Raw genomic sequence first — 22,426 nt, 5'->3', positions numbered from 1 at the left:
TATACATGATATTTTAATTGCACGAGATTTACACATACATTCATAGGAAGTGGGTCATTTAATATATGTTTTCATGTACTGGATGTAAATTGTAGATGTTTGGTGTCCCACACAGGTTGCCATACTTCACTAGATTTAATATCCCTAACACCACATTTACGTACCTTGAAAATGCGTATATATCTATATCACAAAACCTTCCCCAACAGAAAGATGGATCGCACTCACAGAGATGTTTTGAAAACTTTAATCCTCACATCAATTCTTTTACGGGCAAAATACCAAAACCAACACGTTTCAGTCTACCTGAGACCTTGTTCATGGTTTGAGTTTAGCGGATTATTAAGATCAATTAAATACACATGTATTTCCTACAACTTCCTGTTCCATATGCGCTCAGCATTTTGGAGTATGTAATTTATAAAATTTCCTACGGGCAAATTAATAACATAAGTGATAATAGTGCAAGAAGTGAAACAAATAAAGATTAGCACATATTATTTCCTATTTGTAATTTCGTATGTTCTTAAAATTACTAAATCGGGACAAATACTCGCGTATTCTGGTCAAATATATACACAAATTGCAACCAATTATTAAATGTCAGTGACCATTTAGAGAATAAAGGGGCATATTATCAATGACCGGTGTTAAAATTATCGCAGTTTTATCGGCAGGAAACTGCTGATAAAACAGCGATAATGGGCTTGATAATACGCCCTTGTTACTTCCCATAGAAGCCCATCTTAACACCAGAACATGGGCTTCTATGGGAATTTACAAGGCCGTATTATCAAGCCCATTATCGCCGTTTTATCTGCAGTTTCCTACTGATAAAAAGGCGATAATTTTAACACCGGTCCTTGATAATATGCCACAAAGGGTGAGCAGCCTTTACAACGCGGGCATTACCACGCGCTGCCATTACTACGCTGCTTTTACAACGCAAGTCGTTACGACGACTTGCGCTAGAGGGCGCTGTTGGATAGGGAATAGTTTAATTTTCTATTCCAACACCTTCTCTACTGTAACGTGGGCTGGAGTTGGATTAGAAAATTAAACTATTCCACTATCCAGTGCTTACAGCGCAAGTTGTTGTAACGACTTGTGTTGTAAAAACTGCATTGTAATGGCACGCGTGGTAATAGCCCACGTTGTAGTGTCATACAACCACCACAAAGAGTCCAACCCTCCAGTGGGCCAGAACATCCCATATTTTGTATCTATTATATACATAATGATTTGTAATCCCCTGGGGCCTGGCCTTTAATTTCATATAATATTTTTTGTGGAAGGGTGGCGAAGGGGACCCTTTCACTCTGGCCTGCCCTTTTTCAAATGAAGGAAGGTGGACCATTTAAGGAGCCTGAATGCCTCCACGATCCTTACCACCTCCCTGCCTCCTGCGGAAGCCAGCATTGCTTTCAGACACAGAGAACAGCTAAACATGCAGCTCCCTCTGTCTGAAAGCAATTCTGCTCCGCTTCCAGCTAGGGAGAGCATTTTGTCAGCTCTCGCTTGCTGGAAGCTGAGCATTTGCTGTGACTTGGCGGGAGCGGTAAAGCTCCCACCAAGCCACAGCATGCAGCTATGTCCCGAGGATTGGGACCCCATGATATAGCAGGATTCTGCTCTGAGGGGTGTCGGTCCCCACAGCCATCCATGGCTCCAAGAGGTGGGCTGCGTGGTCCCTTTCTTTATTGTTTGTAGGTCCTGTAAAACGGAGTTGGCAGTCCATGGACCAAGAACAGCCCAGGAGGATGGCTGCGTGCCCCCTTCCCATTTAAAAAAAAAGCAGTTAGCCCCGGGGAGATGGAGGTCCCCAGGGGTGTGTTTTGAAAAGTTGTAAGTGTGATCTCCACATAAGATTGGTTTAATTTGCCAGGATTAATATCCGTTTTTTCCAGCTCGTAATATGAAGGACAGAGACATTTCTGTTTGCAGCAAGGTTTCTTTATTTTGATTCATACGACAAGGACAGCCGACACGTGTTTCGCCCCCTCTTGGTGATTTGCGCCGGGGCTTTCTCAAGGCTAAATGGGTTAAATCACGTCGAAAATTCCTGTTTCAAGATGTGTACAGTGTCCGAAATATACAAATATAATTCTTCAGTAATAAAACATTTCTATTTAGGCTAATGCCTACGGTCCTAAAGTCCTCCCGGCATGGCGATTCCTGGGTTAGATCCTTCCTTCATATTACGAGCTGGAAAAAACGGATATTAATCCTGGCAAATTAAACCAATCTTATGTGGAGATCACACTTACAACTTTTCAAAACTGTTTCCCTAACCCTGAAGCCCAAGAGGTCCAGAGCTTCGAGTGTGTCTCCATCCACCAACTAACCACACGTATTCAAGTGTTGTCTAAAGCCTTGAAATCCTTGGGCCTTTGCTACCTTATCCACAGGTGCCCAGGGGTGTCCCTGAGGCCCGCAGTAAAAATTGAATATGGAAGTGCAATCAATCAGGAGAGGCTGCTTACCGACCGTGAGGGGAACGGTCTAACTCTCTGCCCCTGCACCTGTGTTCCCCGTGGCAGGGGGAACATTCCATCAGCACGCCGTAAGGGGAAACGGCTTGAAAGCGCCCCGGACATCTACAGGGACTACAGCCCCCAGAACCACCTCGGGCGCACGCTGCTAGCATCACCTCCCGGCGACGCCAGGCTACATCAGCGCACCGTGCCTCACTCAGCGCGGAACGCACACGGGCGTGCGCCGGGCTAAGCTCGGGCAAAGGGCGGGCCGTCTGTGGCCGTCCGGGGCTGGTAGAGGCCGGGCTGGGCCCTGCCCCTAACAACTGTGGACTGGGAACGGACTGGAGAACTTATCCGGACGACTCTCTCGGTTAGTACAAGGAGGGCATTTGCCTATTGCGCTAAGGGGCCACTCCGTGACTTTGCACTGGGATTATTGATAATTGTGAGTGGCAGTGGGTGGTTGCGACTGATTGATCTCTCTCGTGGGCAGTGTTTGGTACCCCTGTCTGTTCTTGTTTACCCACCTGCTAGTGATAGAGATATACAGACCCTCAGTCCGCAACATTAATGGCTAGCACGGTTCAAACAAGGTCTTCAAAGCACACTAAGTGCACTCCCCCAGATCCCTCACGAAGTAGCAAACCAAATGGAATGCCGCCCCCATTCTTGATAAACCAACCGCAATAGACAGAAGGCTGCGTAAAGTACTAGGGGAAGTGGCAAATGAGATTGAGCGAACGGAGAGACGCTTTTTCACTAACCCCCAGATTGATCTCACAACCCCGCAACAGGACGGGGACACAGAAGCTCCAGCAACCCCACTATACGCTTCATTAGACCCCGAGATATTTGATATCCCCTGTGTGGGGGACATCATTTGCACAGGAGAGATCCACAAGGGGGGAGACATCTCAAATAGGCAAGACAAGGAAAAATAGTAGCAAAAAAACTAGGCGAAAGAGGGCTACACCAAATGAGGTCCCGCTTGACAATTTGCACTCAGAGGCAAGGACTTATGGAGGGGGCGAACTAGACACACAAGTGCCCCCGAAGTGGGTAGCCCAAATTATATCCGACCCACAAAACCACCTAGAGCAACTTATTGCTAACCAAACTAAACTAATTCTTAGTAGGCTGAACAAGGTAGTAACCTTGGTGAAAACAAAGGGGCCTCCCCCCATGTAACACCTCAGCGGGAGAGTCTATTATTATAAGTCCAGACACGCTATCAAAAAGCCACCCCCGAAAAGAACAAAGTACCACGGGTATACGCTCCCCGCCCCCCTTAAGCACACAAGCATCAGGCCCTGCCCAGGCTCCCTTGGGTCTCCCCACCATAACTGGGGAGGTCACCCGGGGAGCGTCAAAAGGCACCCATCAAGTCATGGTCCACAGACAATATTCGCCTCCACCTGTGACCCAGTGTCAATCTGAAAGACCCACCACCAGGGCAACAACTAACAAGTCAGTAACCCTTAATTTACCCCCCGAGGCAGCCCCTTATGTGATCATCCTTACAGGAGTACCGGAGCTGAGACCAGACCAGATAGAGCCCTATGGCGAGCTCAAAAATAAAACTATGAACTGGCTAAATAAGTGTAGGCCCCTAGTAGGCAATGAACAGGGGGAAATCCTGATGGTACGCAGGGTGAATTGGGTGGGAAGCAGGCCCAAGGACCACATCGGGGATTGTGTGGTGGTGAATTTTCGGAACCAGCATGTCGTTGACCAGATATTAAGGTGGGGTCGAACTACAGACTCGAGCAACATTAGATCTATGCCCTTGAGCTTCTTCTACCCTAGAGGGAATTATAACCAGGGGTGGGCCTTGGATGGTCATAGCAGTAGGGAGTGGAACCTGGTCGGGCGTAGTCGTAGACCCCAACACGTTGCCATGAGGAACCAAGGAGTGATAGATTTTCAGAACAGATTTGATCCCTTGACGTCCTTGGAAGAACTGGACTGACTAAGGACAGATACAATCCCCAGCTGAGACAAGACAGGGATAAGAGCTCTGAACAAGATAAGGCACTACTCACTTTCTCAGCCCAGTGTGAGGCATCGCAGAGAGAGGTTGAACCACGGCCAATAACATTAGAGGGCCCACAGCCAGGTCTGTAGTAGAAACAGAAATAAAGGGGTTGGATAAAATTGTGGTAGGCACTCAACCACTAAAATCTCACAGCCCAGCCGAACTGAAGGAAATCCTGGTTAATGATAGGAAAGTAAGTAATAACCTCACCACACGAGGAGGCCTGAAAGGCAGGATGGGCTAAAACTGATATCCTGGAATATAGCAGGACTTGCAGCGAAATTTGAGGAGCTGGAATGGAGGCAATATCACCAGGTTTTATGTTATATGTTTCCACGAGACCTGGGCGATTGACTGCAACCCTTTCTTTTTGGAGGGGTTTAAGTGTTTTTCGGTGCCTGCCCAAAAGTCAGCATCAGGGAGAGCAATGGGAGGGCTGATCATATATTTGGATCTCAAGAGAAAAGGGGTGTGGTCCAACCTTAACTGGCCATCACACAATATGCAAGCTATGCGCTTTCATTCAAAAGGTTTAAACATCACCTTGATTAACTGGTATAACATGGTGGGAGTCAACGGGAAGGGTAACACAATAAAGGAACTGGACATACGCCTAAATGCCCAGTTGGTGGTAGGGAAAACAGCGGTAGCACCGTCCCTAGTCCTAGCAGGCGATTTCAATTGCCACTTGTGTCTGAACCTGAGACCTCTCAACAAGGATTGGTCCCGCTGCACAGTGGAGAAAGGCCTACATTCTCCTGAAGGGACAGATCTAGATAGGGTGTTGAAAGGTTATAATCTGGTCCATACCATGGATCTTGTAGAATTGGGTAGCGGGGGGAGATTAATCCCACTTTTAAGGGTAGAGGCTGTCGCTCTTATATTGATTATATTATGGTCTCTAGCATATTTAAAGCATGGGTCAAAGGGCAGAAATAGAATGGAGCATATATAGTGACTACAATCCCCTTGTGTTGGACTTAAAAGGCACTACCATTAAAAACACAATCTGAGGGGTTGGCTCTGTAGAGAAGGTAACAGACCAGGGGAGGAGACTTAGATGGTCCAAAATAGATGGGGACTCCTTTTATAAATCTCTAATGACAACAGGGGTAGACGCACTTAATGTATGTCTTGACCCCTCTATAGAGGGGGCTGCGGTTGTAAACGCATTTGAGGAGATGGTGCACATTATCGAAGGACTGTTAAAGACCACTAAGAACGGGAGATTAAACACCACCCCTAGATGGTTTGATAAAGACTGTTCACAGGCACATAAAGAGCTGAAAGCTAGCTTAAAATGTTTACCTAGGGATAGGTTATACATTGCCCAATACAGGCTGGCATATAAAAAGGCACTAAAAAATCAGAAATTTTGCCTTCAAACGCAAGCCTGGGAGGACCTAAGGGAGGCTGCGGACAGAAGGGACCTGACAGTTCTGGAAAATTATAAACAAACCTTGTTTCCAGGACTCAAATGCCCCACAGATTTGTAGCACAAATCTGCAAGAACAATGGTATTCCCACTTTAAAAACGTATATAATCATACTGGCGAAACTAACAACGATGAGGGGCAAGGACCAAGATGGGCCGCAAGGATTGAGATCACTCTGGTAGAAGTAGAAAGGTCCTTATTAGGCCTATCTAAAAATAAAGCGCCCGGTCCAGATTGCATACCTCCCGATCTCTACCTTAGCAAGGTGGAGTTGTGGGTCCCCATCCTTACGAGGGTCTTAAACGCGGCAGTGGAAGCCGGTCTGTCGCGCTCCTGGTCCTAGTCCCGATTCATAAAAAAGGGAATAGGGACAACCCCCAAAGCTATCGCCCGATATCTTTGACTGATGTCACGGCCAAGGTGTTGGGTCATGTTGTCCTTAATCGCCTTACAGAATGTGCGGACACGCATCAGATAATCACTGACACTCAATATGGGTTCAGGGAGGGAAGGTCAACTACGGACCAATGCCTGAACCTTTACTTGCTGGTCGCCAAGTATACTATAGCCAGCAAGGAGGCGGTTTACTTAGGGTTCATGGATCTCTCTGCGGCGTTTGATCATGTGAACAGAGAGAAGCTATGGGTCCTGATGATAAGCCTAGGGGTGGACCTGGATTTAGTTAATATTCTTAAAGCCTTGCATTGGAACACCACTGCTTCTGTGCGTTTTAACCCAGATGGAGGCAGGACACCACCATTCCCATGCAATAGTGGGGTGCGGCAGGGCTGCATTTTAGCTCCTTTTTTGTGTTCCCTTTACATTAATAATGTAGACAGTGAACTAGGTAAACTAGGAGTCGACTCTCCCCAAGTAGGCAGCCGCCCGGTTCCCGTCCTGCTTTATGCGGACGACGCGGTGTTGTTAGCCCGGACCCCAATGGGGCTTCAGAGGCTGATTGACGGGGTTGTCGGCTTTATGAACACACTTGTTATGTTATGTTATGTTAGAGATTGTTTATATAGCGCCTAGCACCGCCGGTCTCTAAGCGCTTAACAGAAGAGACATAACACACTGGTCCCCCAAACCCTTCGTTGTTCCACCACTTAAACTAGAGTCAGTGCCTTTCTGAATAAATGGGTTTTCAATTTTTTTCTAAAGGGTAGTAGCTGTGATTCTTCCACTTGACCTATCCGCAAATTTGGACAAGTCCTATGTCATGCTGGCGGGGGCCAGACCAGACAAGAAGTTTTCCTATAAGATAGGCACCCATAAAATAGGACAGGTTCAGTCAGTTATTAAGGCCTATTATTTGATGGGTTGTTAAATTTTAAACTTCTTGTGGAAACACACTGTTCAAAACTGGTGGCCTCAACCGGGGCAATAATGAATTACGGTCGTAGGCTGGGTAGGTGGTCACCTGAACAAGTTATGAATTTGTACAGATCAATCTGTTGTGCTAAAGTAGCCTACGGGGCAGAGGTTTGGGGCTTCGTAAATATTCAACAGGTACAGGCAGAGGAAAATAAATACTTCAGAAAGGTACTTAAATCCCCACACAGTATCCCTGCCTATACCATACATGAAGAACTAGGAGGAGCCTATATTGAAGATCAAATCAAGGTCAGACCGCTTTTGGCCTGGGTGAAGATCTGGTCTAACCCGGAGGCAGTCCTAAGCAGACAAATCATTACAGATTGCCTGAATAGAGACAAAGGGAGATGCACCCCCTGGTTAAAATATGTAAAGGGCACACTTGAGGGTATCGGCTGTAAGAATCTTTTTATTAATCCTGAAGCCATTACTACCCAAGATAAACTGAGAGTTAAGAAAATGTTTGGGGAATGGGCAACTGCAAGCAGGGCGACCATTGAAGAACGTAAACCTACAGTCGCTGCTTACAGATTATTGAAAACTGAGAGTGGAATGGAACCCTATCTTGCACTGACCCACAACGCACAGGACAGATTTCTTATGACTCGTTTTAGGTTCAACTTTTTACATCATTTACTGGCTGACCCCAGGTTTTACTTCAACAGTTGAGCAGAAGGGTACCTGCGGCTGCACAATAGGTCTCTGCAGGATACCCTTCATTTTGTTTTATTATGTTCATTTTATACACTACCTAGGCGCAAGTTCCTGGTGGGAATCTTGAAAAGAGCAAAGTTCAAACACACCAAGGTAGCTCTATTGTTCCTGCAAAAGGCTAATGACGCTTATACTCTGTTCTGTATTATGAATTTTATCAAGATGGCGGTCAGGATAAGGAACTCGAGAGGGAGGAGCTGATTGTATTGCCCGTCAACTGAGTCACCCTTGGCAAATGAAATGAAATGTATTGAATTGTATTTTAAAGTTTTTTTTAACACTTTTTATGTACTTTGATGGTATTTTTTAAATGCCGAATAAAGAAATATTTGATTTGATTTGAATATGGCCCCAGGGAGGTGGTGGTCCCCGGGGCATGGGGGGCTCTGAGGCCCCCCATTACAAATTCAATATAGCCACAGGGAGGTGATAATCCCTGCGGCATGGGGGGTCATTGTGGTACCCCAATTCATTTTTGGAGTATGGCCCCAGCGAGATGGTGGTCCCTGGGGCACAGGGAGGGTCAACAAGGCAAGCAATTTATTTTTTGAATACGCTCCCAGTGATGTGATGGTCCCCGGGGGCCAGGGGGTTCTGAGAGGCCCCCATAACAGAGCATAAGTACCCAGGGAGGTGGTGGTACCTAGGGCATTTATAAGCTCCAGGAAGGCGGCCTATGTGCCCCCACCTTTACTTTGTAAATGCCTCCGGGACCTGACCCACATGGGGGCCAATTAGTAAAGAAGCACAGGAGACTGCGTTATTTAGAAAAAAAAAATCTGCACATAAATTAGACAAACAAAAAACTTTTTGGCCCTGTGGGGTTCCTGTGGGACCACCCCAAGAGGCCTAGGTGGTCAGGCATCCCTACCTTCACCCTCTCTCTTTTTTATTACCATTTTCGTGGGAGTCAGCTCAAGCTGAGTCCTAAGATGGCTGCTAATACTTCCTGGTTTGAAGTGTTGGCAGCCAATCAGATCTCAGCACAAGATCATGAGGGATCGTGGATCCTCCGTGTCCCTATATATAGAATTAAAATTGTATTTTAATAACTCCGCAACTACTGAATGGATTTACACCAAATCTTATTACGCAGTTTCCTAGACTAATATCTACCTTTCTGTCAAATTTGGTTTATTTTGGTCAGCAGTTGGAGCTGTAGCCGTGTCTAAAGTTCCAATGAGAATTAAAATGGGAAATGCATGTTTTTTGACCCCCCCCTTTTTCTTTTTTTCGGTTCTGGTTCACCCTGAAATTTTCCATGCACAACAAGAATTACCAGGGCACTTCATTTGGAAAATTTTGTGAAGAATCGTCAAACAACGGCAAAGATATAGGCAAGCAAAAAACACTTTTCCTATGGAAACTAGGTCCTAACTATAACTGCTTGCTGGTGACCATCTGTAGGTAATATATATATATAAATATGAATGTTGTTAGAACAGGGGTCTCTAGTTGGCTGAGGTAGGTACCTTAGTCCAAATAGGGACCCTTGCTTCTAGTCAGGGTAAGGAGGCAAACACTCTTGAATAACCCCTGCTTAACCCCTGGTAGCTTGGCACGAGCAGCCAGACTTATCTCCAAGGCAATGTGTAAAGTATTTGAAACCACACTCCCAGTAACACAGTGATAACACCACAAATGGACACCACACTGGTTTCATAAAAATAGCGGTAGCTTAATAAAAAGGAATATGATGAGACCAACTATAGAAATCCAACATATGCGTATTCGTAATATTTCACTCGTCCGGTTTTTAGGCCAGCAATCACTTGTAGGTTCTGGCGGTATTAAGGAGCAATTGATGATCTTTAATGCAGTCCTAATGCAGTACTATGCGGTTTGGAATGCAGCTCGTAATGTCGTCCTAAGATGGTCCTGAATGCAAGAATCAGGCAGTTTGTAATGCAAGGCTAATGCAGTAAGTAATGCACAAATCAGGCAGTTAATAATGCAGTCAATGATGCATAAATCAGGCAGTTCGTAATGCAGGAATAATGTGGTCAATAATGCATAAATCAGTCAGCTCATAATGCAGGAAAAATGCAGTCACTAATGCATAAATCAGGCAGTTCGTAATGCAGGAATAATGCGGCCAATAATGCATAAATCAGGCAGTTCGTAATGCAGGAATAATACGGTCAATAATCTGCGCGGTCAACTCGGGCACTACTTGGCCCCAACAACAGAGACAACAACGGTCAGATGCTTAAAAGGGCTGCCCCGGTACTGCTGGGCAGGTGGTAAGGGCCGCTCGGAAACTCAGCGCGTCTAATGCGGAGCAGCGGGAGAGATCTCCGAGCACTCCTGTACTCCTCCTGCACGCCTCCCCAGGCCACACACGCTTGCAGCTCCCGACCGGAGTCCAAGCCTTACCTGGTGGGGTGCTCTGCCTCCCTCTCTCCCTCTTCTCGTCGGACGTCCTGCGGGGCGATCACGTTGCAGCTCTGTTGCTAGGCAACGCTGTAGCGGGACGAGTTACAGTGCTGCCTTCTCCTTCGCTGGTGATCTTGGGCAGATTCCTTTTGAGGAACAACGGTCATGATCCCTTTCACCTTGTAGATTCCTTAGCTTCAAGAAATCTTTTAGCACGTTGTGACTCAGGCTGGAGGTGGGGATCTTTCCTTACAGCCTCAGTTACGATGACAGCAAGGGCCACAAACAGCTATTCAGCAGCGTGGACGATGTTTCACACTGCGGGGGCGATGCGGTCACGGGGAACCTTGTAAACAGCACCACGGACCGCACGGCAGTCTCAGGTGTGCAAAGAGCACACACACACAGCGTCGCTGAGACACACTTCGTAGGGTCAAGCAAGCTTCTAGCGCATTGCAGCTGCAGAGATCTTTCCTCACAACCTTAGTTACGATGACGGCTTGGGCTACAAACAGCTATTCAGCAGCGTGAACGATGTTTCATACTGCAGGCCAATTTCCTCACGGAGCACCTCGTAAAAAGCACCAAGGACCACACGGCAGTCTCAGGCGTGCACAGAGCACACACACACAACGTCGCTGTGACACACTTGGGAACTTTTATGCTCCTGAGTTTCCACAACAGGGGACCAGCTCTCCTCGGGCCCTTGGAGACAAATTACTTTAGGACACAGCACACAGCAAAGTCCTCTCAAGCAGAGGGACAAAGCACACAGCAAAGTCCCTTATCCTCTCCTCAGTCAAATCAGCAAACTGTAGGCCAGCCCCAGAACACACAGCAAGGGCAGTGCTTTTCTTCAGTCTCTTCAGCTGTTCTTCTTTGGCAGAGTTTCCTCTTGACCACAAAGTAGTTTTAATCCTGTTTCAATCTGGATTTCAGTCTTGAGTTCAGGGGTTTCAGCTCTTACACTTATACCCCTAAATGCCTTTGAAGTCTTTGTGTTCAGGGGGCTCTGACCTCGGTCCAAACCAGACCTGGGTGTCTCCTGCCAGTGCACACCCTCTTCCGTTGATAGTCAGGGTCTGGGGCCCAGATGCTCAGCAGAAGGTGGAGCCATGCTTTTGTGGTCGCAACACAGCCCTCTTCACATGTAGGAGGCTACTCCCCACCACATCAATTGCAGGCCAGCCAGTTTCTGTCTCACCTTCTCCATCCTGGGTTAGGACACTTCCCAGACACTGTCACATCCAAACCCAGATGGTCAATACACAAACAGGCAGAGTCACACAGGATGGTTGAAGACAAGAAACCAGCCACATTTAAAAACGTGATTTCTAAGCACACAATTTAAAAACCATCTTCCCAAAAAGATGCGTTATTAAATTCTGAGTTCAGGCACACTAAACTCCACCTCTCAATCTTATGCCTATGGGAAGATATGCTGGAAACATGGGCACAGCATTCCCCATTCTGTCATATGGGCAAGATGACCTTGCAACAGTTTCACTGTCAGGACATGGTACACACCTCAGTACATGTCCTACCTTTCACATACACTGCACCCTGGCCAGTGGGGCCTGGCAAGTAGGTGTACTTGTCAGGACAACAAGGCAGTTACCAAATTGCATGCAAACATTGCAGGGCACGCCTGAGATCTCTTTTTAGGTAATTCAGTATTGCCCGCGACAAGTGCCCACCCTCCTTACTTAATCAACAGAATCCCCTACGGGGAGATGCTGAGGATTCAGAGGATCTGTAGTGAGGAACAAGACATGACCGAACAACCACCCCCCACCACCATCCTCCACGCCTGGACCCCGATCAGCACCGAAGACACCATCCGCACAATGAACTCCATCCACTCCGGATCACCGACCGACCCCTGCCCTCACCACGTCTTCAACAAGGCCGACGCTGTCATCGCACCCCACCTGCGAGACATCATCAACACATCCTTCGACACCACCATCTTCCCGGAGAGCTGGAAACACGCCGAACTCAGCGCTCTACTCAAGAAACCAACAGCGGACCCCACCGACCTCAAGAATTACCGCCCCATCTCGCTTCTCCCGTTTCCAGCCAAAGTCATCGAGAAGACCGTCAACAAGCAGATGGCCGCCTTCCTCGAGACGAACGGATCCCTCGACCCCTCACAGTCCGGCTTCCGAGCCAACCACAGCACCGAGACCGCCCTCATCGCCGCCACCGATGACATCCGAGCCCTGATGGACAATGGAGAAACAGCGGCCCTCATCCTCCTGGACCTCTCCGCGGCATTCGACACTGTCTGCCACCGCACCCTAGTGCAGCGCCTCAGCAACGTCGGAATTCAGGAGAAGGCTCTGGAATGGATCATCTCCTTCCTCGACGGAAGAACACAGAGAGTCCGCCTACCACCGTACAAGTCAGAGGCCTCCGAAGTCATCTGCGGCGTCCCCCAAGGATCATCTCTGACCCCCACCCTCTTCAACGTCTACATGAGCCCCCTCGCGGCCATCGTACGCAAACACAACCTCAGCATAATCTCCTACGCCGACGACACCCAGCTGATCCTCTCCCTGACCAACGACCCCGCCGCCGCCAGAGCCAACCTGCACGAAGGGATGAAAGAGGTAGCCGAGTGGATGACGATCAGCCGCCTGAAACTGAACTCGGACAAGACGGAGATCCTCATCCTGGGCTCCTCACCCTCCGCCTGGGACGACTCCTGGTGGCCTCCCGCCCTGGGCACCGCACCCAAACCGACAGACCATGCACGCAACCTGGGCTTCATCCTGGACTCCTCCCTCTCCATGACCAGGCAAGTTAACAACGTCTCCTCGGCGTGCTTCAACATCCTACGCATGCTACGGAAGATCTTCTGGTGGATCCCCACCGAGACCAGGAAGACCGTCACCCAGGCCCTCGTCACCAGCCGTCTGGACTACGGCAACGCCCTATACGCCGGTACCACCGCCAAGCTCCAGAAGAGACTCCAGCGGATCCAGAACGCCTCAGCCAGACTCATCCTCGACATCCCACGAACCAGCCACATCTCCGGACATCTGAGAGACCTTCACTGGCTCCCCGTCAACAAAAGAATCACCTTCCGCCTCCTCACCCACGCACACAAAGCCCTACACGACCGAGGCCCGAGTTACCTCAACAGCCGAGTCAACTTCTACGCTCCCAAACGCCACCTCCGATCAGCCAACCACGCCCTCGCCGCCGTCCCCCGCATCCGAAGAGCGACTACAGGAGGAAGGTCCTTCTCCTACCTGGCCGCCAAGACCTGGAACTCCCTCCCTCCCGACCTGCGCCTGACCCAAGACCACCTCTCCTTCAGGAAGAAGCTGAAGACCTGGCTGTTCGAGCAGTAGCGGCACCCCCCCCCCCCCCCCCCCAGCGCCTTGAGACCCTACGGGTATGTAGCGCGCTCTACAAGTGTCACTGATTGATTGATTGACATGCGGGAAAAGCAGGAACAATGCAAGAATAGATTCCTACAACGTGGGTACAAAAATCGCATTATTGAAACAGCAATATCTAAGTCTAGATCTAGAGCCAGGCAGGATTTATTGCAATATAAATCCAAGTCTAACACAACAGTGGGAGCCACGTCTATAGAACCTACCAGATTGATACTGGGGTATAGTAGACAGGAATGGCAGATCCGGGCAATAATAAGACGCAATTGGCCAATTCTAATGGGGGATCCTGTCGTAGGTGGAGCCTTATCCAAAAGACCTTCGATAACATTTAACAAAACCACATCCATGGGCCATGCATTAATCAAAAACAACCCAGAGGATGTGGAATCAAATATGTGGCTAGCCCCCAGGACAGGGTTCTATACATGTTCCAATTGCAAGGCATGCCAATATGGTGTCAACACTAAAAACTACCAAACGGCCTTTAGTTCTAAAAGATACACCATATCTAAATATCTGTCGTGTAAAACTGAATTTGCTGTCCATGCACTTATATGTAGTTGCAACCTTACATATATAGGTAGTACAAAGTTACCAGTACACAAAAGAATTTTGCAACACATATGTGCTATTTTAATTAAAGACCCCAGTTATCCAGTGGCGAGGCATTTAAAGGAACAACAAGATAGTAGCCTCAAATATTTTAAATACTATGTGTTGGACATTGTGCCTTTTAATAAGTGAGGCGGTAACAGAGAAGCCAGACTTCGACGTTTGGAAACCAGGTATATATTAGAACTAGACACCAAGCAGCCAAAAGGTCTCAATACCTGTGAAGACTTACACACTTGTGTATGATAAATACAAGTGGTAACTGTCTAAACACACATGTCCATGTGATTTAATCTGTATATTGATAGAACATTCTTTAGCATATTTATGTATTTATTTATTTATTTACATGTGTACCTACATGATCAGATCCTTTACGCTACAACATTAGATTGTTGGTTACAGCATAGCTTTTGGTGAATAGAGGACATACTGATATAAAAACCTTTGCCCCTTTAAAACAGGACATTTGAATAGAGGTCTCAGACAGCTTGTGTTTATTGAACAACTAACTTTGTTGAGAAATACTATACAACGGGAGGATTTTAGTTAAGTTATTGAAATTTTAGGTTGGAATGATTTTATAACAATTTTACATTGTGTATATCATTTGTGGGAATCAACCTACTTGATTTGTTCGATACATTAACTATAGGTATTTGTCCTTTTTTTCCGTACCCCCGGCGTTTCCCGTTTTCCCTTCCTATCTCTCATTTTTTCTTCTTCCCCTTTTTTCCTTCCCCTTACATTGACCGTGATGTTCTGCATTTATGCACTTTATGATAATTGGCATTGGCCATATCTAAAACATAAAACACTGGTCATATACATATTATGCTGCTTGCATTTTCATTGCACATATGAATCAATCTTTCACTGTTCTAGCACATTTGCACATATATTTTTATTAGGGTCTCATTTTTAATCACAATGGGGGTTAACCTTTTTAAACACTTTAGAACTTTATATATAAAACAGCAGGACGTTTTTTGCATCGATCAGGTTTATTGTATATATACATGAAGAGGGGAGTGTATGGTATTTAACTGCAATAAATCCCCGCAACCTATAATATGGAGGAATATACAGGATTATCAATTGATAGATATTTTTCATGTATTTTCTGCACTTTACTGTATTTCACAGTGATTTTGTTTCGTGGATGCCATGACAAAATATAATATGCATTTTAAAACATGAAGTTAGCATTTATACTGTAATTAACGTGATATTCATGAGATGCAGAGTATGTTTTCTAATCTCATTGCTGCTGTAACAATTATGCACTTTATAAGGAGGTAATGCCGCCCATGCACTGTCATGTGATCAAGGCCATCTCTTCCGACATGGTGATTGTGAAATAAATCACTAAAACGAATTTGGACCTTCTTTTTACGAATTGAAGAATTAAGGACAAGGTTTCTTGGACATATTTTGCACGTTCTGCCTGCGACGTGCTTGAGAGGTCCCTGCACACTTCGGGCGAGGTCATTAGCTGGCGCTGTTCTGCCTCGGCATAACCTACCTTTCTCCGACACATCGGAACGACTGAGCCCACCATGACTGGATGAATGCAAGCGGTGTCGGAGTCACTGAACTCCGCTTCGGGCTGGACACATTGTTGTACTCGCCCCCGTGGATACATACTGACAGTTGCTGGTTGTGCAGTTTTGGGGACACCGGAGGCCTTGCAGATGCGGATGGCAGCTCGGGACAGCGGTGAGAGCGGCTTGTGTGTTCACCTGGTTCCGCATTCCTGCGGTGGTCCCTGCTAAAACATTGCATGCTGGGACTTGGAGTGCACTCCACCATGCCAGAACTATCAGTAGGTGGAGCTTACTTGCACTCTAATTGGGGCGTCAACCTGCAGCAGCATTTCTACTCACCACCCGTCACACTCTGGGCGCTGATGAGGCCACACGGCCGAAATGCATACCTGCGGTGGTCCCTGCTAAAACATTGCATGCTGGGACTTGGAGTGCACTCCACCATGCCAGAACTATCAGTAGGTGGAGCTTACTTGCACTCTAATTGGGGCGTCAACCTGCAGCAGCATTTCTACTCACCACCCGTCACACTCTGGGCGCTGATGAGGCCACACGGCCGAAATGCATACGCCCGCTGATTTGTTGTACCTGCATTAAAGAGACTTCTACTGTCCCCATACTGGGCCTCTGCCTTTTTCTTTGAAGAAGTTTCTTGGACATATATATATATATATATATATATATATATATTCACTGAAAAAACCATATGTTATAGACCATATATAGTTAGGAATTTGCATTTACAAAACCTTGAAAATTCACTGAAAAAACCATAGGTTAGAGACCATATATAGTTAGCTGGACATTTTATTGACATAAAACCAATGAAATTCCATATATAGTAAGTTGCACTAACTATATATCGCGCACCCGCAATCCACTGCTGATCATGTCACATATTACATCATTCATGACATGGTCAGTGACATCACTGATGACATCACTGATGACATCTCAAATGACATCACTGATGACATCACTGATGACATCTCATTTGACATGACTGATCACATCACTGATGACATCATTCATGTGATAATACGATGAACCTCTTCAGACTCTAATATAACCTTAGATACACTCAGTGTAAACAGACACTCACAGACTGTCACTCATCCATGGAGTTACACACACACCTAGTCAGTCATGCAAAGAATCAATCACACCTCCATTTTCTCAACTATACAGTTATACATACCTTACTTATTCAAACACATACTAACACATATTTACTCTCTTATACAATCCCGGATACAAGTTCACAATGATCCATACAGCCACTCACACATTCACTGGCTCTTATGCACAGTTATTTATATATGTCAACTCTCAAATGTACTGTGTTTTACATATGTACTTACTTTCACATGTAGCACTGAGATATCCATTCACTCACCAATACACTTATGCACACAGTCAACCGCCCATACAGCTGCCCATACAGCTGTTTCCACATGCACTTTTGAACCCATACATCTAGTGAATCAACTGCTCACACATCTATGCACATACACCTCCCAGCCACCCACACACACACTCAGTCTCCCATACAAATACTTGGGGAACCAATCAATAACCCATATAGTTACTCATATAGCTACTGATCAACACATGCAGCAGTTTACAGAACAACAGATATAATGATGCACAAATTAAGACAGTTTAGTCACTAACCCATGCACTCAGTGAGACACATTTAATCACTCACTCATACAGTCAGTCATGCACCTACTAAATCATTCATCCAGACACTTATAAATCCACTCATTCTTCAATATGTAAGACATATTTTAACTTTACAGAAACATACAGTCACTGGATGTTGTCATCAGTGATGTCATCAGTGATGTCATTTGAGATGTCATCAGTGAGGTCATCAGTGATGTCATTTGAGATGTCATCAGTGATGTCATCAGTGATGTCACTGACCATGTCATGAATGATGTAATATGTGACATGATCAGCAGTGGATTGCGAGTGCGCGATATATAGTTAGTGCAACTAACTATATATGGAATTTCATTGGTTTTATGTCAATAAAATGTCCAGCTAACTATATATGGTCTCTAACCTATGGTTTTTTCAGTTAATTTTCAAGGTTTTGTAAATGCAAATTCCTAACTATATATGGTCTATAACCTATGGTTTTTTCAGTGAATTTCATTGGTTTTTTTAAAAGCTAACATCTATAGCTGTAAAATATATTCTTTATTACGTGACGTATCATGTAGCCACGTGAGACGCCTCATGACGCGTCGCATAACCGTGACGTATCGGCTCTGCAGCGCAAACAAAACCTGTAACGTAAGCACGCTTACAGATATATATATATTTTTTAACTTTAATTAGACAAAATCCACACGTGCACATATCTTGAGGCCTTGCAAAGGCACATCAAACAAACAGTCCCTACAATTTTGCCAAGTTTGCTGGAAATCTATTCCCTTAATTTTTTTTTTACTGTTTCTCTTGGTTTTCCCCTTGTTATGCTTACCGGGACGCTACCCGGTACGTGAACCGGACGCTCCAAAAACACAAGATGGCGGACTCCCGTTACGCTGCCGGTTAGCTGCCCGGTTCGCGTACCGGGAAGCGCCTCTACCGTGAATTTTTTATTTTTTTTTGCCCCGCGGGGGACTTTAATATCCCCCTCATCAATCCTAGGGGGTCAGGAGGGGTTTACCTTGCCCCCTTTCCTTCATTTCCCCCTTCGTTTTTCACCACATCTTGTCTCTCGAACCTACCGAGAGACAAGATGGCGGCCGCTCCGGAGCGCTGTCACAGATATATATATTTTTTTAAACGTTAATTTCTCAAAATCCACTGGAGCACATATATTGAGACATAGCAAAGGCACGTCGGGCAAACCATATCTACAATTTTGCCAAGTTTCATGTAAATCCATTCAGCCGTTCGAGCTAAAAGTGAGTCCAACCGCCCTATGGAAAATTGCATGGGAAAAACGCGTTTTGGGACCCCCCTTTTTTCTCAGCCCCCCCTTGACAAAACCCCCCCAAATTTTTAGGGGCTGCTCAGAAACAAAATGTGCCATTTTCCTGAAAATTTCAGCCAATTCCGTCCTCAAACGCCAAAGTTATTCGACATAGAATTTTCAAAAATCCCATAGAGAAAAAATCCTAACTATATATACCTACTGGCGACCGCCAGTAGGTAATATATATATATATATATATATATATATATATATATATATATATATATATATATATATATTCACTGAAAAAACCATAGGTTTCACACTCGTTATAGTTCGGAATTAGCATTTAAAAACCTTTGAAATTCACTGAAAAAACCATAGGTTTCAGGCCAGTTATGGTTAGCTGAACATTTTACTCATACAGAACCATTGAAATTCCTACGTTATAGTTAGTTGGACTCACTATAACTCGCGTACCCGCAATCCACTGCTGATGATGTCACATATTACATCATTCATGACATGGTCAGTGACATCACTGATGACATCACTGATGACATCTCAAATGACATCACTGATGACATCACTGATGACATCATCCATGTGATAATATAATGCACCTCATCACACTCTATAGTGAGTCCAACTAACTATAACGTAGGAATTTCAATGGTTTTGTATGAGTAAAATGTTCAGCTAACTATAACTGGTGTGAAACCTATGGTTTTTCAGTGAATTTCAAAGGTTTTTTAAATGCTAATTCCTAACTATAACGAGTATGAAACCTATGGTTTTTTCAGTGAATTTCAAAGGTTTTTTAAATGCTAATTCCTAACTATAACGATTGTGAAACCTGTGGTTTTTTAGTAGCTGTTTTTTATAACTATTAATTATAAAAAAAAAATCAAAAATTCATTTTTCAATGTATTTTTCATGTAGTTTTTTTTTATCATTTTGTCTCGGAGCGCTCAGGGTGCACGCACCGGTAAGCTCACCCGAGAGCGCAGCGTGAGCGCTATTCCCGCATGCGAATTTTTTTTTTTTGTATTTATAGTAAAAAATAATGCAAGACATTTGGTGGCATACTTATAAAAGTAATATTTTTGATTTTAAATACCCGTATTTTAACTTTAAATGTATTTCCGAAAAGGTAGCAAAACATCATTTAGGCGCGCCGCATAAGCGCTCCCGGAAGCGCCTACGTTCGTGCCGCGTAAGCGCCCCCGGAAGCGCTCCGGTGCACGCAGCGTAAGCGTGTCAAGTCATGTGACCTTAAAATAACACTTTTCATTGGTTCTTTACAGTTTTTTTACAACTAATGAAAAACCCACCCATTTCCTTCACTACCACTTTCACTTTGGAGAGAGCAAGACCTGTTCCCTGTTTCACTACATTACTTTTGAAGGAATGGCTGCAAGACCACCTAGCAGCAGTGAAGACTCTGATGAGTTTATCCAGGAGGAGCCTCCTCAGCCAAAGGTGAAGGAGCACGTTATCTGGAATTTTTTCACAATTCCACCAGGGGAAAAGAAAGTAAATGCTCCTAAGGTGGAGTGTAAGATTTGCAAAACAGTTCTTTCACGGGGTGACCCTAGAAGGAAATATAGTTTTGGCAACTCCACAATGATTCGGCATGTTCAAAACTATGCCTGGGATAGTATCATGGACCTGGCACGTAATCCCCCAAGGGATGGCGCCTCAACATCCACCGGAGGAGCAACAACATCGGGGAGAGGAAGACCACTGCAGCTGATCCCTAACATTCAGCCTGACTTCAGTGACATCACTATCAAGTGTAAGCAGTGTGATGAACTGCTTTGCTACAGAGAGCAGAGTATCATGCTCATTGTACGCAGAAGAGAAGACCATCGCTGCCCTCCCCAGCCCTAATTTTTCCCCTTTTTTTTGCTCCTGTTGAGCAGTTTGGCATTCCCTCTTTTTGTTCAGAATTTCTTTTTTTTTTTTAAACTTTCGGAAAAAGTAAAAAAAAAAAAACTAAAAAAGAAGAAACAAAACAGTTCTTTTTAGAACTACCTCCAATTCTCCAAAAGAGCTGTATTCTTTACAAATTCAAAAGATCTGAGTGAAGTAGAGTGTAGTGAGAGAGGAAAGGAAAATGAGTGAGGGAGCTAAGAAATGGACGAGAGGGGAAGGGAAGTGAAGTAGGGGGATTGAAGAAGGTGAGTGTGGGAGGTGAATGAGGGGAAGGGGAGTGAACATGGGGAATGAGGATAAGTGAAGAAAGCGGAGTAAGGGAACGGGGGTGAGGAACGGTAAGAGAAGAGCAATGAGGTTGAGGAAAGAGGGGTGATAGAAAGTGGATAAAGGCAAGTGAGCGTGAGACAAGGAGAGTGAGGGAGTGAGGAGACAGAGGAAGTGAAGGAAAGAGTGAGAAAAGAGGACTGAGTGAGGGAGCAAAGAAAGATATGTGTGGGAGTGTGGCTGAGTTATAGGGAGTGAGCGTAACAGAAAAGGAGTGACAGACTAAGAGGACGGAGGGAATGGGGGTAACAGAGAGAGAGTGACGGAAGGGGAGTGAGTAAGTAAGAGGACAGAGGGATTGAGAGAAGGAGTTTTTGAAGTGGAGTAAGGAGAGTAACAGAGGGTAAAAGAGTGAAGGAGTGAAGGAAGGGAAGAGTGAGGAAGGGAAGTAAAACAGGAGAGCTGAAAGAAGGTGAGTGTGGGAGTGTGGCTGAGTTATAGGGAGTGAGCGTGACAGAAGAGGAGTGAGAGACTAAGAGGACAGAGAGAATGAGGGTAACAGAGAGAGAATAAGAGAAGGGGAGTGTACAAGTAAGAGGACAGAGGGAGTAAGAGAAGGAGTTATTGGAGTGGATAAAGGAGATTAAGGAAAGAGTAAAGGAGTGAAGGAAGGGAAGAGAGAGGGGGGATGCAAAGGGACTGGGAAAAGATGAGTGCTTGAGGAGAGAAAGAGGAAGGGGAGTTAAGGATGATGAATGAGGATAACTGAAGGAACCGGAGTAAGGGAACACGGGTGAGGGAGGATGAGTGAAGAGCAGTGAGGTTGAGGAAAGAGGGAAAATAGAGGGAGGATAAAGGCAAGTGAGCATGAGACAAGGGGAGTGAAGGAGTGAGGACATAGAGGTAGTGAAAGAAAGAGACTGAGTGAGAGAGCAAAGAAAGGTAAGTGAGAGAGTGTGAGTGAGTTATAGGGAGTGAGAGAGACAAAAGAGATGTGAGAGACTCAAGGGACGGAGAAAGTAAGGCTAAAAGAGAGGGACTGAGGGAAGGGGACTGAGGAAGTGAGAGGACAGAGAGAGTGACTTAAGGAGTGAGAGAATTTGAGTAAGGTAACTAAAGGAAGAAGAATGAGTGAGGGAGCAAATGAAAGAAAGAGAGGGGAAGGGAAGTGAAGAAAGGAGACTGAAAGAAGGTGAGTGTGGGAGGGAAGTTAGGGAAAGGGCAGTAAACATGAGGAATGAAAATAACTGAGGGAAGTGGAGTAAGGGAACGATGCAGACTGAAAGAAAGGTAGTGAGGTTGAGG

The sequence above is a fragment of the Lissotriton helveticus genome, chromosome 4_1, assembly GCF_964261635.1.
Source record: "Lissotriton helveticus chromosome 4_1, aLisHel1.1, whole genome shotgun sequence".
Lineage (NCBI taxonomy): Eukaryota > Metazoa > Chordata > Amphibia > Caudata > Salamandridae > Lissotriton > Lissotriton helveticus.
Note: the sequence above shows the minus strand (reverse complement) of the source record.